Genomic DNA, 15,254 nt, shown 5'->3' on the forward strand with positions numbered 1-15,254 from the left:
GGGGCTCTGCTGGGCAGGGGAGCTGGTTTAGGGCACTGCTGGGTGCCCGCTCTGGGCAGGACCACAGCAGAGTCCCCAGTACCCAGGGCTGCCTGTCCTTCAGGTCTGCATTCTCACCTCCTAGTTAGACCCCCCTGCTGGGGGCTGAGCAGGATTTTGTGCAGTTTCTTTTGCGAGTTTGCCGTTTAGAATCAGTTGGCTGCTCTTATACTTGGGTCTTGAACATCCTGAGGCTTTTGGGGTCCTGGTGCCTCAACAAGACCCCTGGATTTTGATGCACATCAGCTCAACTGCAGGAGAAGCATGTCAGCCTCCAGGTCCTGGGTGTAGAAGTCTTACAGAGGATGGAAAAGGCTCTGTGCTGGCCAACCTCTCTGTTTGCCAAGTTTCTCTCTTCTCTCCTTGCTCCTGCATCTGGGGTACATCTCCCCCAGGCATCAGGAAACAGCTGAGGTGGTCATCTGGTGATGGGGGATAAAATAATGTGAGTGTTGTGTTTGAAATGTCATCCTGTTTCCTCCAAGCGTTTCTTCAGATGGGAATCTCAGCGCTTGGTGCTCCATAGGCCCAGGATACGGCTGGGTGGGTTCTCAGGGTCGGACAGAAGGTTATCTGGGAAGTGCTCACTGCCCGTGGCCTGGGGCACTGGTGTGGGATGTACTGCACTGCTCTGGGTGGGTCGGGAGCTGATGGAGACCAGGAATGCGTTTGGAAGGCGCTGAGATGCAGAGGAGGGGGTGCACATCCCAGACTGTGGCCCCTGTGGCTCTGAACGCAGAGATCTTGCCACACTTTGCACGTTGTCACCTGGGACTCGCAGGGACTTGTGCTTCAGGGCTGTGCTCCTCCCTAAACTGGAGCAGACCCAGGTGATCTCTCAGCCTCCTGTGGCACTGTGAGCCTCCTGGTGGCTTTTGTGTGGCCGTTTTTTGAGACCCACTGCCAAACAGTCTGGCTTGTGCCCCTGACTGAGCCAGAGCAGGACTGAGCTCTGCCCAAGGAATGTGTCAGAGGCAGGATTCAAATTACCCCGATTTTATGTACGTGGGGATATTAACTCGTTTCAAGTTGCATCAGCTTCTGTTTGTGTCAAAGGCTTTAACAGTTGAAGGCAGAAGGCAAGACCCAACAGTGCTCCCTTCCTCGGGAGGGGCTGGAGGGCTGCAGAGGCCTTTGAAGGTTGGATGTGACTTTGCTAAGCCCCGTTGCTTTGGCAGGAGGGAGAGCAGCCTCCTGGAGCCTGGTGACTTGGTGCGTGAGGGAACCCAAGGCGTGGGCCAGGCACAGTGTCTCCTGAATTGGAATAAATCCTGAAAAACAAACCAAAACTGCTAAAGTTGCACATTAAAAAGGTCGGGTGTCACGCCCAGACTCGGAGCTTCCTCGGAGGAGCAGAAGGGCTGGGTGACCCCGTGGAGGAGCCTGGATGCCCTCATGAGGCTGATTGCCCTCTGCTCTCCAGGGCTGTCCACAGGATACCCTTATCTTTGCTCGGAATACCGCTGGCTTTGCAGAGGGAAGTGGCCAAAGCTGAATGCTGTTGGTGTTCCCTCAGCCAGCTGAGTGCTATTGGCTTTATCTCATGGAAAACGTGCTCTCCTCTGTCCCAGAGGTTTTGTGGGAGCTTTCCAAATTTGTGGTGGTTGCACATGAGATTTAGAGAGAGACCCAACCTCTCCCCTCCCTGTGTGCAGCCATGGTTGTGCTGATCTCCTCTGGTGGGAACATCATCTGCTCCCAGGTGAGATGCAAGTGGGAGAAATGCTTTTTTCCTCTTCCTGCCTTGTCTGAATCCAGGCTTGTTTGTTTCTGGCTTCGTTCTGACCCTGCCTGTGAGCAGAGGGGTCTGGGAAGGACCAGACCCTGTGGCATTTCTCCGAGTGAGCATCTTCATGAAGCAGGGGGAGGCTGGAGTGAGGGGCAGTGGCTGCCTGTGGTCAGAGCCGTGGGCAGGGGGAGGGAAGACGGATTTGTAAAGTGTGTGCCAGCCCAGTGTCCCGCTGCAGTGGCTCTCTCCAAGTGCCCAGAATTGGGAGGAATCTTGTGAGCAGCCCATTTGGAACGTGGGGCTCTGAGCAAGGTCAGGCACAGCGCAGCCTTCCTTGGGAAAGCTGCTTACGCGGGAGAGACAGGTGAGTCAGTGGCTTCCTCCTCATTTTCCGTCATAATCCCACTCTTGGGAGCGAGGTGAGCTGCCTGCCTGTTCCCTGGGAGCCTCCTGGATCTGCCTGTGTTTGTCTCAACCTTGGTGGTAGCTGTTGGACCCTTCCTGAGTGCACAGCCCTCTCCAGGCCACTGTCCCCGAGCCGGGCAGGGAGGAACAGGCTACTCCGAATTTCTGTCACATTTGCTGTTTGGAGTGTGGACACATTTAACGATGGCAGCTGAGGAAGCCAAGAGAGGCAGAAGGGCTGCTGCCTGCTCAGGAGAAACATTTAACTCTTGCCCTCACAGCTTGCTTCCCCGTGTCAGGACGGCTGATGGGAAGTGCCAGTGGTGTTCCCAAAATCTGCTCATCTTCAGTCACTTAAAAGATGGGGACGATTTTTTTGTGCCATTTCCTCTTGCTCTGGAAAAAAAAATACTGCTGCCCTGGTGCCTGGGTAGAAGGGGGAAGGGGGAGCCCTGGCAAGGAAATAAGATCCAGAGAAATGTGTCACCAGCAGAAAGAGCAATTGTTTTCCTGCATTTCCATGGCAGAGCGTTGTCCTGTTCAGGCAGCCCATGTTTGACAGCCAAGATAATACATTTATATTGATGTAATTAGTGGGACGTGGAGTTTGCTGAATGGCTCGGGGGCAGCCTGCTTTTCACTCTAACTCCAGCAAATAGATCAGGGAGGGCTGGAAAGCTGCCGTGGGTTGCTGGAATTGGCCCGTTGGGTTTCTGGAGGTTGAATACATAACTGCTGATATTTCCTATTGTGCTGTACCCTGCCTATTTGAAAAGAAAATAACTCGAGGGAACATGGGGCTATTTTTGCCAGCTTGAGATGATCAAGTTTGATTTCTAAAAACTGAAGCCGAGTCTTTAGGCTTGCACATTAAAACTAGTGTTGGAACCATATCTCTGTTCCCCCACAAAGTCGTGCCTCCGTGCTTTGCCAATGGTGTAAACTCTAATGTGTGTTCATAAAAAAAGAAAGAGCTTCTCTGTTCCTGCAGTGCAGCCCCTTTTGTAACAAGGAGGGTGCTGAGGAAATGCTGTGGGCCTGAGCAGGCTCAGCGTCAGGGGAGGGTGACAATGGCACCATGTCAGGGCACGACGCTGGTGTCCTGCCCCAGCCCTGGCATTGGCAGCCCTTACCAAAGCTGCAGGGTTATCAATGCACACCCACTTTGCTAAAATAGAGACCAAGACCTTACAAAAGCTGTTGTCCTCTCTGTGATGCCACCCAGCTGCATTTCTGACATGGTGACATTTCTTCCTATGGCACCAGCGTTTCCTCTTCAGCATCTTGTTCCCAGTCCCGGCCCAGGTGATTTTGGTTTACTGAGGATATCCTGGGCAGCTTCCCAGCTTGGGTTGTGTTCTCCTGCTCCTGTAACAAAAAGGTTTGCAGAGAAGGTAACTCTGGACAGCTTTGTTGGGGTAGCAAGGGAACTCCCCTGTGTTTGTGCTGGTCCTTGGAAATGGGAGCATGGCATGAGGGTCCTTGTGTGCCGGGCTGTGTCCTCCCCTGTGGCAGCCCTGCTCTCCACAGAACCTGCAGCACTGATGTGGTCAAGGTCTTGCTCTCCAGCTTGCCTCTCTCAGTCTCCTGCCTGCAGACTCAGGCAGCAGGCAGAGCTGGGGCAGTCCTTGGAATTCCAGCACAGCCCAGAGGCTTTGTGTTAAGCTGCTGGGTGCTCAGAGCTTTCCCTTCCTACTCCATACTTGTGTGAACATGTGTCCTACAAGGAAAATGATGTGGTGTCACACACAGTGATGTGGCACTTGTGGGGTGCTCTGTCCTCTGGTGTTGGTCTCACTCCCTCATTAGCTTTAAACCTTTCCAATGAGTGCCTTGGAGATGCTGTGGGCTGGAATTCTCTTTGTAGCCAGTGCTGCACAGACCCTTGGGCTAAAAGGTCCTTTTTGAACCTGAATCAGTCCCTTATTTACTTTTTACTGGTCCCTGAGTGGCGCCTCTTGCCTGCTCTGTGTCATCCTCCCTGTCCTCTGGTTCCATTACCAGCCCATAACCAGGTGTTCACCACAGGACATCTTTTCCCCACTGCCTGGAATTCTCACTGGTGGAGAGTGCTGGAAGAGAAACACTCTTCGTGAGTGTGTGACCTACCCCAGGGGCATTGTGCTGCACCTGATGGTGTGGCTGTGGGGACAGTGGGCAAGGTGAGGGAGCAGAACAGGATCTGTTGCTCTTGGTGCTTCTGCCGTGCTCCCAAAGAGACTCAGTGATCACATTGTTCTGGCTGAATCCTTATTTTTGTGCTCCCTCCCCAGCCTCAAGCAGAGGAAGTGAGAATGTGCTGGTGAGCCAGACACTTATGGACAAGGGTTCTTGTTGCCTCCATCTGCTAAAAGCCCGTCCCAAAGGAGACAGCTCTTTCCTAAAGCATGGATTTCACTAAAACAGGTTGTTTTGAGAGCAGAGAATATGAAGGAGGAAGGGGAAATATCTCGGAGGAGGGAGGTTTGCCGAGGCAACTACTTGAACGTCATGGCTTCTGGGGGTGGGATGGGCACGTTTGGCATAATCAGAGGAATTAGTACTGTAGAATTTCTAGTAGATGTAACTGCTAATGATGTCCTGGCTATGCAGAGTAATTAACATCTGTTTCTGTATTTGAACATTCAGGCAGCGTGCCCCGCCAGACACCGCTGCGCTCACATCCGGCCCCTCGGGAGCTCCTGCCCTGTTGCTGATTGTCGAGAGCTGTCCAGAGTCCTTGTCCACGCGATCCTGCCGTGCTCCCTCCTGCCCTGCTCCATCCTGCCGTGCTCCCGGGGTGCTGTTCCTGCTCTGATGCCAGCTCACAGCACAATGCTGAGCAGCAGCCACTGTCAGAGAGAGTGAGGCCAATGCTGGGCACAGAACTATAAAGCCACAGCCAAAGGCTCTGAAACCACAAGTGAAGAATCTGAGCTGACCCAAAAGCAGACCCGTCGTGTCTCCAGACAGGACCAAGCTCCCAGGCTCTGCCTGGGAAGCACAGAGCCTTCTGCCAGCTGGAGTTCGAGTGGATGGTGACGGAGTGATGTGAGGTTGGTTGTGTTTGCTGGGGTGATGCTGATCAGCCCGGAGTCTCAGCAGCCATGTGTTCTTACGTGCCTTTCTCCCCTCTCTGTCCTCCAGCTCAACGCAGCAGCTGCTCCTGCCAGGCTTGGTGTGCTCCCAGTGCTCCTGCAGACACCTCCTAGCATGGTCCCCCTGCCAGGCTGCTCCGCGGGTGCCAGCAGTGCCCGCCCGGCTCCAGGGACTCCAGGCTGACCCCACACCCCTGGCACCGGACCCACTGAGCAGGAACCGTGTGGGGTGAGAGGCTTTTCTGACTCAGCTCTGGGCTGGGCTGGGAGGGGCTGAAAGGAAGACCTTCTCTGCTCTGGTTTGTTACCCCGCTTTGTGTCTCCCACGCATCTCGTTCTTGTTGTTCTTCCTTGTTTTGATTCCTCCTTTGAGTGCTTCCCTCTCCATGCTGTCTGTGTGAAGGCTACATGCTCATGTGGGTAGGGATACTGTTGTCCCCTGGTTTTCTTATGGTGAAGAGGAAACTGTAATAGTGGAAGAGAAATTGTGGGGTCTTCCAGGACCTCGCAATCTTAAGCAATGGAAACTGCACAACTGTCCCAGGGTGTGTTTGAGGCAGTGCCAGGGCAGGGGAATAAGTTGGTCTTAGAAACTCTGCATTGCTTTGCCTGCAGTAACCACTGTGGCAGTTCCCAGGCCAGGACTGTCTTGTGCCTTAAATGGCTGGGCTGCTTTCAGCCTGGGGATTGAGAGCCTGGGCTGTGGGGGCAGGACGAGGTGGTGGGAAGCCAGTCTGAGCTTGGACCTTCAGGGTGGGTACTCTTGCAGTGTGTGATAGTGTTGTCCTTGAGTTCTAATGATCCATGTTGGGGTTTTGGATTGATCAAATGGACACCAGTGTGCTGTGTGTTGGCCTGTCTGGTCTGCCTGGGTGCCTATGGACTAGCTGGAGTCTCCATGTGGCTTTGGTGTCCAGCCACAGCAGAATGTCTGCAGGAATCTCTTATAGCTGGGGGTCAGGGAAGCCAGACTGAACACTCTTATCTTTGAGTAGTGACTGTCCCCAGGGAGGTGTTGGTCAGGTCTGTACCATGGCTAGTTCTCAGTGGTGGGAGGGATGAAGTGACATTCCTGCTCTTGGGTCAGTTTTGATTCAGCCTTGAAATGTCTTACAAATGTTACTGCCATTGTTCCTGTTGCCTGACCTTGCATGTTTTAGGAAGCAGAGGCTGGTGGAGGGAAGGTTGGGGGTCTGTAGCACCACAGGCTCAGGCAGCTGGATTTGTCTTGCAAGGCATTTGAGAGTGACTCCAGTGATGTGACCTCCTCTCCATCTGCCTGTTTGGGCATTGTGGGTTCAGGATGCAGCCACTGCCCTTGGTGGAGAGCCCAGCTCCCTCCCTGTGCTGGAGGTACCTCTGGTGCCCTGCTAGGGCTGGCTTTGCTCTGACAGAGGCAGCTTGTTCCTCAAACTGTCTGCATTACGTTTCAACCCTCTCAGCCTTTTCCTTGTTGTATCCTCATTCCTCAGTTTGACCATTGTATTTGTTCTAATGACTGTTCTCCTGAGAAAATATGGTTTAAGGTGTTGTGTAATTGAACACATCCTGCACTTCCAGCTCTACTGGTGTAGCTGAAGAGGAGCCACTTGTGATGGGGACAGTGAGCCAGTAAAGCTACTCTGGTGAGGAGAGGGGAGGATTGTGGCAGTGTCAGGCTCTGTTTTATCTGTAGCACTTCATTGTCCCAGGTGTTATTCCACACCTATAATTTCAATTACAGTATAATCTCCTAACAGAAGCTGTGACATGGCTGCCATGGCAGTGTGCAGAAGGATCCACGTGGTTTTCAGAATGGCCCAGAACAGAGTGCAGGTGCAATGTGGAGCTGGAGGGGGGGAAGCAGTAATGTGGTGCTTCTCCATTAAATTATCACTCTGAGCTGTGCTTCCCTGTTGCCCAGAGAAGCTGTGGCTGCCCCTGGATCCCTGGAAGTGTCCAAGGCCAGGTTGGACGAGGCTTGGAGCAACCTGGGCTGGTGGAAGGTGTCCCTGCCCATGGCAAGGGGTGGAACTGGATGGGCTTTAAGGTCCCTTCCCACCCAAACCATTGTGTGATTCTATGATTCCAGAAGAGGAACTATTTTCCTCTCCAGCCCCCAAGTCTGTCCCACCTCCCTGGTTTCTCCTGGTTCCCTGTGCTCTTGGGGAAGGGAGGAGCCTCATGTGCAGTTCTCAGTGATTCCTATGCTTTTCTCTTCCCATTGTTTGTGATGGAAATGCCAAATGCCACTGTTGTCTCTCAGGCTTATCCTACCTGTGCACTTGCCTGAGGCACAGCCAGAGATGCAGTGGTTTAAATCTAGGCCAGTTGGTTGGAAATTGGAACGTGGTGCCAGATTAAGGCCAGGGAAGGCCAACTTGCATAAAAATGGCAGAAGGAGACACCCAGGTGCTGCTGCCTGTTGGCTCTGGGCAGGGCAGTGCAGTGAGGACTGGGAGCTGTGTCTAGCAAGGGATGCAGCTGGATGAGGCTTGGGCAACTTACATATTTACTGTCTGTCTAACCTGTGTTAGAATTAAAGCTGTGATTGGGATGTCTGGGGACAGTGTGCTCAGGGGATGTCTCCTCCACCTCCTGTCTCTGAGACTTTGCTTTCCAAGTCCATGCCCTGGATTTTCACTGGATGTGAGACTTTGTTTTTTTGCTGCAACTCTCTTCCCCTCCCTTCTGCAGTGGCCAGCTCTTCATCTGCTTATCTGTCAGCTTAGCATGATCTGGAGATACAATCCCTGCTGTCCTTTTGGGAATGACCTCGTGTTTGTGCTGTGTTTGGGCACCTATGGCCCGCCATGAATTCGGGTTGCTGAGTGATTGGGAGGAAGGAACTCCACGGGTCATCAAGCCCAGTTCCCTGCTGCTGAAGACAGTCTTCTTGTGCAGGTCATGAACTTGTCCAGGAACCATCATTGGGACTAACTCTGTGCTTCTTTCCCCAGTGCTTCTGGAGCAGCTGGTCGATAGATCTGCTCTTTGAAAGGTCAGAAACCCTCCTCTGACTCCCAGTGTCCAGCTTTCCCGGGCTGGTTGATTGTACCTGTGCCATTGCAGAGTGTCAGCTTGCAGATGAGAGATGACTTGCACTTTTTGTTCCTTCCCTGGCTCTCTGTAACCTTTATGTCCTGCAGCAGTTGTGGCTCTCGGTGGAGATTTGTCCTGAGAAAATGTTGAAGGCTGCTTTGTTTTTCCATTTGGGAAGGTTGGGCTGGCTGGGCTCATTTGTTTCTGTGTTGTGCTTTTGAGTGTTTCAAGTGCAGGTGGAGCTGTGAGCTGCACAGTTTGTGAGTGTTAGCAAGTACAGAAGAGCACTTTTTGTGCTGCTGTCACTTCTGTCTTGTTTTTTAGTGTTTGTCCTTGCTACTTGTGCCATCTTGCCCCTTCAGGAGGGAGAGATGTTGTCAGAAACAGTTGAATCAAGGTGAACCTGATAAAGCAGTGCATTGAAGAGCCAGTGCCTGGCTCTTACTCGTGGCTCTTATTCATGTTTATCCCTAGCTATGAATGTGCAATAACAACAATTCTGTTCTGCACAGGCTGGCACAGCCTCAGACAGGAAGATCTGCTGTTTACCAAGCAACACTCTGCTGTAAGTGAGAAGGGGGGGAAAAATGGTTTATTGCTGCTGGGTAACCCAGAGTGTAGTTAAACCTTTCTGAGAAAGGAAGAAACTAAGAGCACATGTGTTACTCAAGACGCGTTTTTCCTGGCAAGAGGCCCATGTGTGTGAGCTTCCTGCAAAGCATCCCTGCGTCTGCTCCTTCCCATTCAATCCACAGCATATTGGGAGCAGGAGAGTAAGAGCTTCCTGTTTTTATAATGCAACTGGTCTCAGCAGGCAATCTGTCGGGGTGATTTTTCAGCCTGACATCTCTTGGAGCTGGGGCAGCCTGTGAGCTGAGTAGGATGACAGAACTCTGCTACAAGGATTATAAATACAGGGAGGAAGAGATCTGGAAATGAGATCTGCTGCTTAAAGCTTCCCAAGATTGGATGCTGGGGCTTGTGTTGTTTTGTTTCTTGCCCATGTGTGTCTCTCTGTGGCATCACCTCTCTGCTGCTAATGAGAGGGCCTGTGCCAGCCCACACAGGCTGAGTTAACACTGAGCTCCAAAGTCACCCACAATTGGCTGGGAAACTGCAGGATACACGTGGCTCGCTGCACTTCACTGGAGCAGTGTTAATTGACTTAATAGAGCACTGGGGTTGTAGGGATTGCCTTGTGTGGGCTTTTTTTAAACATTCAGACCCTTCTTCAGCGGTGCCATTGTTGCCATTTTCATGCTTGTTCAGAAACTGCTCTTCAGTTGTCAATGGAGATGGGGTTTGAAGTTAACCCTTATTTTAAAAAAAAACATCCTGCTTCTCCCTCTTTTCCTCCCTCCAGCTTGTGATTAAGATGTTGATTGCCCTTTCAAATCTGTATAATCCCCTCTCTCAAAGTGACCGTGGTAGATTTTCAGTAGCTCCCTGGATTATCTGTCACTGGTTCACAGTGTCCAGTGCAAGGGAGAAGAGGAAACTTTGCTCAGAGTTTGCTGCTCGTTGCTCTGTGGCTAAGCTGGTTCTGCAATAAATGTACTTTTCCTATCAATCTTTCACTTCAGGCTTTGGACACCTCTTCCTCTGCCTGCATACTTTATGAAGAGTCAGTGCTGGGCTTTAAATGCAGCTCAGCCCAACTCAGCTGCTGTATATGAGTTTCTTCTGTGTTAAAGTTGGGCCAGAACCAGTTTCAAGGCAGCTGAAAGAAGGTAAAGACCCTCGAGCTTGCCCTTGCATGTTAATGCCATGGCCAGAGACATGTGCTGCTGTTCTGGCCTTTGCTAAAGTGTCGCATGAAACGTGAGGTCCTGTTCTGTGCTGGTCTGGGGCTCCAGGTTAAATTATCTTGTTACCTCATTAATAGCCCATCTGGAAATGTGCTTCCAGACAGCTCACTTCACCTAGTGATACCTCTGCAAGTAGTGTACCAGTCTTTTTTTCTCACAGAGATCTGGAAAACAGCTCACTTGCAGCTTCCAGTCCCCTCAATTTCCTCAAAGGCCAGAATCTCTGGTCTCCTCTCCTCTTCCAGCCCTCTGCCCAATAACAAACATTTGGGTGGGTGAGTTTCACCCTTCTCTCCCTTTTCCATGTCCTCCCATTTGTGCTGCTCACACACTGCCTGTCATCCTTGTGCCTTGTGTACCTGAAGACTTCTTGGCCCTGGCAGGTCTGACAGAGCTTCCTGAGTCACAGGACCATGGCCCAGGTCACACAGGGAGCTCTGTGGTAGAGCACGAGGGCTGCAAAAGCCTCCCACCTCCCAGCTGAGTGTGCCAACCACTGGTCCATCCTTCCTGTTATACCTATGCCTCAGTCTGTCCTTGGAGGTACCTTCCTGCCCCTCCCTGCCAGAACCTTTGCAAGGAATTGGAACTTGCTGACACCTTAATTTCCTGCCAAGACTGCAGCACTTGGGCTGCCTTGGCAGGTGAGGGCAGGGAGAATGAGCAGCAAAACTTTATTTCTTGTCCCCAGCTGTGTGCACAACACCTGCTCAGCACAGAGTGTTCAGTTCACTTGCTCTTGCTGCACTTGAGCCTTAGAGCTCTCCTGGGTCGGTGTTTGCATCTTGGATTTCAGCCTGTGCTGCATCTCTCTGAGGTGGGTGTCTTGTTGCTTGTCTGCTCTTCCCCCACTGCCCTGTGGAAGGACAGGGGTTGTTTGCCCTTCCTCTCTTGGGGTTACTTCTTTTAGCAGAGTCATCTCAGCCTGGTGAGTGCCAGCCATGCTCTGCTTGGTGCTGGGACCTGGTTTTGCACGTCCTGCCACCCTGCCTGGGGCTGGGAGCTGGATCTGTCACTTGCTGGGCACACAAATGCTTGAGCTTCTTTCCTTTGCTTGGCTGGCATGGCACACCATCAGACACTGCACTCTGCAGCCTTAGTTATCCCATGCCTGCCGTGGTCTGTGACTTTATACCCTCCTGACACTGCCCTGCCTCGTGCTGTGCACCTTTCCAGCCCTGCACACCATTCCCTGCTTCCCCCAGACCCTGTGAGCCTGTGCCTCCTTCTGTGGGAAGCAGGGAGCTCTGCTGTGCATGGAGGCAGGACTGGCCAAGGGCTGGCCATGCCTTCATGATGTCTGAAGTGGTCTCCTCCAGCTCCATGCCCCAGTCAGCCCCAGCTCCTCCAGCTGCACCCTTTGGCCCCTGAGCTAGGTTGTGTTTCAAGGTGTGAGTCGCATCCTGCAGTCCCTGCAGAGGAGGCTGCTCCTGCCAGGGCTGTGTGTGGGCACTGGACATTCAGAGCTCTCCAGGAGCCCTGCTTTCTCCCTGCCAGCAGCAGGTTGCATGTGAGTGAGGGCACAGAGCTCCTTCTTTGCTGCTGAGGGTGGTACCAGCACATCTGGCTCCCCAGGGCAGTGGGCACGGCCCCAAGGCTGACAGAGCTCAAGGAACTTTTGGGCAAAGCTCTGAGGCACAGGGTGGGATTGTTGGGGTGTCCTGTGCAGGGCCAGGAGGTGGACTCTGTGAGTCTCTCCCAACTCGGGCCATTCTATGGATCTATGATCTTAGCCAGCCCGCAGGCAGGGGAGCTTACACAGCAGAGGGAGGAGAAGGGCTGGTTCAATTCTGGAAGAAAGTGTCCTTCCTCTTGGCACAGCTTTGAGGGACGTCTTTCCCCCAGGTACATGGTGTGCTTCTCCTGGGCCAGCTGCTCACCCACCACCTCAGAGCTGTCTGGAGTTGAGGATGGCTGTGTTTTCATTCCTGGATCTTCCCTGCAGCAAGGGAGTAGCTCAGAGTTGACTTTATTTATAGGCTGAGGGAGTGGAAAAATTAATGAAGTGACAAAGTCTTGTCCCTGAGTCTAGGAGGTTGAGAACCAAGTGAGGCTGGAAAACTCAGGCAGTACTTGAGCTGCCACGTGCCAAGTGGTTCATAAATTACCAGGAAAAGGAGTGTGTGGGGTATCCTGTCACAGGGAGGAGTTTCTGCACATGGGACCAGCTGGGGTGAGTCTTCCTCACTGAGGTTTCCTCAGTGGCTGCAGCAGCTCCAGGGACCTCTTGTCTCCTTCCTGCTGTGTGCCAAAGGGAAGAGCTCAGGGCTGATCCTAGGAAAAGTTGATCCTGCAACTTCCTAGATGCGTTGAAACACATGGGCTAGTTCCCTTTGCTTCCTTTTTTGCTCTCTTCGGAGCCAAAGCCTACTTTGAAGCTGGAGGGAAGGAAAGGGGGTTGGGCAGACCCAGATCCCCACCCTTCCTGCCTGCTCCAGTGTGACAGGAGAGCTGGGGCCCGAAGGGTCAGCACTGCTCGCTGCTGTGGAGGAATAGAGTTATCTGGAAGTGTCCAGGTGACTGCTCTGCTGTCCCAGCAGCAGGAAGAACCTCCATGGGAAAACTTTGCTGTCCTGAACTTGCTGTATGTGCCTGCTGCTCACGGTGCTGGTGGGGAATTTAAGGAAGGGTCTGCATCACGACCAGGGTAAGCTGGAGTGAGTGGCTCGGGAGAGGTTTTATTTTGGAAGGAGTATTTTGGGAGCAGCTAAACAGCATCTGTTGAAACCTGGTAATTATTGCAGCTGCAAGGGGCAGAAAACCAAAATCCAAACTCAGCATCTTACTAAGGTGCTTAACTGTTAATTTCCATGAGTGAGATCCACCCTTCTCAAGACACTTCAATCTGCTCACATTGTTGCTTCCTCTCCAGATTAGATAGGTGGAAGTAGTGCTTTATTAATTACAAGAAAAATCCTGCTCCCTCCTGCCAAGGCAGAGGAACTGTTGGCAGTTTGTTCCCTCTCTGTGGCTGAAGCCTCCCCTGTTCAGCACGGGTCACATGCCTGCAGGTCATCCTGGGGCATCTCCCTGCCCAGTGGGAGAAGTTCCTCAAAAACAAGGCTGACTGCTTTCAGAGAGGCTTCCTTCTTCTTTAATTGTCCCCTTCCCTTGCTGGAGTGCAGTTTCCATTCTCACCTCTCCTTCTTGGAGGCTCCTCATTTGCCTGGTGTTGGCCAAAGGCGTTTTGGGTCTCAGCTTGGGGAGCGACGTGTGTGCTTTGCATTGAGCTGTAACGCTGCTGCCACTCCTGTTGTCAAACTGGTTCACCCTCTCCCCACCTTGGGTCAACCCTTAGATGTTGTTCATTGGCTGCTCTCACCTGGCATGAGGGTGACCCTGAAGAGAAGGATTTACTGCTTTGCCTGGAGAAATCCGATTTCACGCAGCGCTTGCGGCCAAGCAGCCCAGTTAGACCAGACAGTCTCGGAGATCACTCCGACTTAGCCAGGTTATCCTCCATCTATTTATAGCTCCCTTCCTCTCCCAGCTCCACCCACCATGGGGTTTTACCACAGGTTTTAAAGCAGGACTCCCAGCCTCTCCTCTCCCTGTGGAGTTGAGCTGCCTGCTCCGACTCCCTGGCGGAGGAGGACAGAGCAGGACACTGGAGCCAGTGTGATGTGGGCAGCAGACATGTCTCTGGCCTCTTGTGGTGAGCTAAAACTGGTGTTTCCATGGGGAGGAGGAAGCAGAGTTCTGCTTTTCCAGCTTGAGAGTCAGCTGAGGAAGTGGTCTTGAACCAGCCTGTGGAATTGCTTTATATGGCAGTTTAACCCTTCTCGAGGTGGGAAAAGGCTGTTGGCTGCCTGGGCATCCTCCTATTTCGCTCAGCCTGCTGAGCTGGGCAGGGCTGTTTCTACCCATCTTGCCTTTATTTATTTACTTTATCGTGATGGAACTCGAGTCTTGAGGTAAAAGACAGAGTTTGTTCTTCTGGCAGGTCCCAGAGTTGCATCCCCTGTGCCTTTGCTGCCGGAGCACGTGCAGCCCGCGGGATGGGGCGGAAGAGCCAGAGACACCGCAGGTGTGGGGTGACTGATGCCTCCAGTTAGGCTTGAGTTGATGATGCTTGGAAATGCTCTTCCCCTCACATCGTGTGGCTTTCATTTAGCCAGAAAATCAGATTTGTTACAAATTAACTGCTTGAGTAGCAGGAAATGAGAGGGGAAGCGCCAGGGATCCACTTGGGCTGGATCTGCGAAATCAGTGAAACCTTGCTGTTGGGTGGTAGGAAGCAAAGCGTGGGGACGTGGGGCTGATGCACAGCAGTGAAGCAGGTCAATTGAAAAAAAGGAGGTGGTAGGGAAAATCGTGTTCTTGGGCTTCTTTTTTCACATTTATTTGGTTAGTCCAGGCTTTGTAGAATACAGAGGAGAGACTGTGACAGAGCAGTTAACATTCTCCAGCTAATGACCTAATGTAGGCACATTCTGGTATTAAGCTTGTTGCAAAATTGCACCTGCTCCTTGAGTTGCTGCTTTTCAGAGTCTGTTATCTATCAAGGCCTTTCTTGATCCCTTAGATCAATCCTGGAATTGAAAAACTGTATTTTAGGACTCTTCATTTCAGCCTTTTTACGGCACAAAGCAGTTTCTTCGCAAAGGTCTTTCTACAGTTCATTCATCTCCCTAAATCCTGGTGGGTAATTGAATAAGCTCAGCTGTGCTAATTCTTTTGTCTTCCTCGTTTCTTCTTTTTTGCTCTGTTAAATGTTACCTTGATCCTTTGCTCCTGATACACATCCAGATTGCTGTGCCTTTTCCCTTTAAGGAGACACTTGTGTGTGTTTAAACTTCTTCAAATACCAGAGCACACGAAACGTTTCTGTAGTTTAACTGTGACGATGCTCCAAGAATAAATTCCAAGAAGTAGTGAAGAGAGAGGGAGAAAAGGAGGAGCAGTCAAAGCCCCAGACCTGCTTTTGTGGGTAGGGGCATGCTCGGTGTCAGCTAAAAATTGGCTTGAGCTGAAAGTAAAGAGCCATAGAAATACTTTTTCAGATTCCCAGTCTGTCCAGTTCCAGCCTTGCTGTGGTGTTAGTGGGGAACAGGAAAAGAGGGATATTTTATTTAACATACAAGCACACAAACCATCCAGTTCTTGTAGCTGAAGGTAGCTCAACACCTGATGTGCCAGTCGGAATCCAGAACTTTCAGACCTGGGGTTTGTGGT

General features: G+C 51.9%; 1 protein-coding gene across 8 annotated transcripts in view; it reads left to right on the forward strand.

Moving 5' to 3' along the window:
- The first annotated feature begins 4,738 nt into the window (after positions 1-4,738).
- CAPN15 (calpain 15) overlaps positions 4,739-15,254 on the forward strand; it is a 53,543-nt gene continuing 43,027 nt past the window's right edge. For 2 of the 8 annotated variants that reach the window (XR_003535929.1, XM_027693693.1), the window contains exons 1-5: positions 4,739-5,208; positions 5,313-5,479; positions 8,190-8,230; positions 8,784-8,836; positions 9,855-10,001. The gene's annotated coding sequence lies outside the window, so the exon portion shown is untranslated. Of the gene's footprint in view, positions 5,209-5,312; positions 5,550-8,189; positions 8,231-8,783; positions 8,837-9,854; positions 10,002-15,254 lie in introns of those variants that run through there. The other 6 variants (XM_027693695.1, XM_027693698.1, XM_027693694.1 and 3 more) reach the window with 5 other exon arrangements.

The sequence above is a fragment of the Neopelma chrysocephalum genome, unplaced genomic scaffold, assembly GCF_003984885.1.
Source record: "Neopelma chrysocephalum unplaced genomic scaffold, ASM398488v2 Primary Assembly neopelma1_93, whole genome shotgun sequence".
NCBI lineage: Eukaryota > Metazoa > Chordata > Aves > Passeriformes > Pipridae > Neopelma > Neopelma chrysocephalum.